The sequence below is a fragment of the Coenobita brevimanus genome, chromosome 114 (assembly GCF_032717465.1).
Source record: "Coenobita brevimanus isolate Jiangsu-jjx chromosome 114, ASM3271746v2, whole genome shotgun sequence".
In the NCBI taxonomy this organism is placed as follows: domain Eukaryota; kingdom Metazoa; phylum Arthropoda; class Malacostraca; order Decapoda; family Coenobitidae; genus Coenobita; species Coenobita brevimanus.
In genome coordinates, this window is record NC_137067.1 from 1,198,364 (window position 1) to 1,201,661 (window position 3,298).

Sequence of the window (3,298 nt, forward strand, 5' to 3'; positions counted from 1 at the left end):
TTTTCCTCCTATACCCATTGCCTCCAACGTAATAATCAGTCGTTGATGAGGAACTCTGTCGAAGGCTTTTTCGTAGTCTAGGTAGTTGGTATCAGCACATAGCCCTCTATCCACAGTACTGACTAGGTCATCTAAGCAGCATAACATGTTGGTGAGGCAGCTCCTGGTACTTCTGAAGCCGTGTTGTGCATCACTAACAAGCTTGTTCTCTGACAGATGATTCACAATTTCTTCACGGATGATACTCTCAAGTAACTTTGACACTACACTGGTCAGTGACACTGGCCTGTAGTTCAGAGGTTCTGCCTTGCTGCCCTTTTTGAATATTGGTGATATATTGGCTCTCCTCCAGTCACTGGGGTCAAGTCCAGTGTTCAAGGCAGCTGGAAATATGTCCAAGAGTGGATCACATAAAACCTCCCTACATTCTTTGAGAACTAATGGTGACATTCCATCCGGTCCCGGTGCCTTGTTACCACTGAGTTCCTCAAGCCTCTTCTTAACACTCTCCCTCGTTGCAGTAGCTTCCTCCAGCTTGGATCCTTGAAATACATAGTCCGGATTTGGAGGTGGTTGGCTAATATCCTCCCTTACAAACACTCCACTGAATGCTTCATTCATTGCTTAAGCAATCTCCCCATCAGTTTCTGTCATTTCTCCAGAGGTAGTTTTTAGCCTGGTGATGGTGTCTTTGGCAGTGGTTTGGGACCGGACATAAGCCCGAAAATGTTTTGAGTTACTGGCTGCATCCAGTGCTACTCGTCTTTCTTAGATGAACTTCGTCTTCCGTACTTCCTTCGTTACCATGTTTCTAACATTGTTGTACTGTTCCAGGTTTGGTCGACTTTTTCTTACCCTGTATTTCTGCCACGCTTCTTGTTTTCTTCTTATCAGTGCCTGTAGTCTCTTGGTCATCCTCTTGGGTTTGTTCGACTCATGTTTGTTCCTGTGGGTTGGTACACACACTCTGATGACCCTGTTGTAGACTTCCAGAAATGAGCCCCATTTCTCACTTGCTGTTTTGTTTGAAAGTATGCCCACCCAGTCCTCTCGGCTAAACAGCGTCCTTACTTTTTCTGTGTCTGCGCTATGATTCGCTATGTTCCTTTTCTCTTGGCTTGGCGTCTGCAGTAAGAGTGAAACATTAGACGGCATGTTTACTAAGGCCCAGTGGGGCTAGGTATCTGATGTCATTTAATTCACAAGTGGTTTTGGTAAAGATAAGATCGAATCTTGATGGGTCGTCCGTTTCTCTTAGATGCGTCCATAATCCTACATTTTGTGTCCAATATTTGTCATTCACAGCTTCAAGGAAGTTTAGAGCTTGTCCATATCCATGAGAGCAATTTGCTACTCTGTTCTCCTCCCAAATAATATTCGCAAAGTTGAAGTCACCACACACGGGTAGTTGCTTATCCTTAGTGCTATCCTCATTTAACCTTATGAGATCATTGTTTTCCGGTGAAGAAGGTGCTTTATAAATGGTTCCAAGGACTAGATTTTTTCCCTCCCACGTCTCACTTCACACCAGACTGACTCCCGTGCTTCGTGCCCAACAAGGTTGCTTACTAAGTGCACACCTACATCATACTTATTCCTTATCAAAATTGCAACTCCTCGTCCTGGGGAATTTTGGATAACTCTGTCCTGCCTCACAACATTGTAATAGTTCGCACTGAAAAGGTTCACGTTCAACATGTCGGGGTTGCATTTTGTTTCTTTGAGAAAAATTTGGTCTGGATCTTCTTGATCTAATATCGCCTCTAGTTCTGCAGTCTTGCTGTTGAGTCCATCAAGGTTCGTGTATAGGCACCTGTATGTCTGGTGTGAGTGGTTTCCCCGGGTTTACCTGTATTTTCTCTGCCGAAATGGCTTTGGTTTACTGCTGGCACTTGGCACTCTGGTGACCTCTTTCTTCTCAAAGTCAATAACCCACTTGTACTCCTCGTTTTGTTCCTCAGCACTTTTTGCTTCAGCCTCCTTGACCAGCTTCCTGCTTTCTTCCTTTTTCTTCTTTGATCTATCTCTAAAGACCCTGATGTTCTTTACCACTGAGTCCTCAACCTTGTCCAGCTCTGGTGCTGCCCTCGCCGCCCTCACAGCCATGTCTGCTGTGTTAAACCTCACTCTAGGAAGCCTTGGTTTGTTTCTCTCCTCCCCAGTTACCTTCCTTCCCCCAGTAAAGCCTAATTGTACTGGTAATCCTATATTTGTCCCCATCCAGCTTCATAGGGTTACTGGAGAGGTAAGAGATATACACAAGGTCGCCAGCATTTCCATCATCTGGGTCATCAGTGTCTGGTTCCGGGACACCTGCTAAAATCAAACTCCGAGCTCTATATACTTCGTCCTTCTCGTCCTCTAGAGCTTCCTGCACTTCCACTTTCACTTGGTCTCTCTCTCCAAGGATTTCCCAGTTTCCGATTCCTTCTGGACTTTAAGCACTGATTCTAACTCTTCCTTCACCTCGCATCTTACTCTCTCTCTAAGCCTCCATTGCTTTATCTCGTCTACGGCTCGATGCACTTCCTGTCCTATGTCCTTTTTTAGGCTAATTTCTTGTGCACTATCTTCTCTTTTTCCTCAATCCTGTCAGTGTTGCTATTTACCTGGTCCTTCAGAGGGGCTGTGCTGTTTATGAAATGGTCAGCAGTTTGTTCGCAGTCCCTCAATGTACATTAACACTTGGCACGTTTACCCATCTTCCTCCAAGTCTTACCCTCAGCTTCCGGAAATCCAACCGAAGTGGAGCCAGAATTTGCAACAGTCACAGCATATGGCGTCATCAACATGTGCATAAGAGTGACCACAAAATTCCCCTCCCCCCTTATTTTTTTACTCCACTTACGTCTGCTGTAGCCATGTTTACACCACAACTTTTTCCTTCAAGTTTATAGCCACTTTAAATCCTGCACAACTGGACACACGAGGCCTTACCTGCAATTCCCCAGTAGTACACACAAAGGTGAGCCAGGAATAGACAGAGAAGAGAGTCCGGAAGATTTGGAGGCCGTAGTAACCGCGAAAAATTCAGCAGCTCTCAGACACTACTACTACTATTAATACTACTGCTACTACAACTATCACTACTACTACTACTACTTGACAGGATATACTGCCAGAATGTATTTTAAATGTCCACCACTTCTTGGATTTGAACCCTTGACTCCCGACACATGATCACGAGACGAGTACACTACCACCAGAGCCACCAGAGAGAGAGAGAGAGAGAGAGAGAGAGAGAGAGAGAGAGAGAGAGAGAGAGAGAGAGAGGATGGGTAAATGTGACTGGATAAAG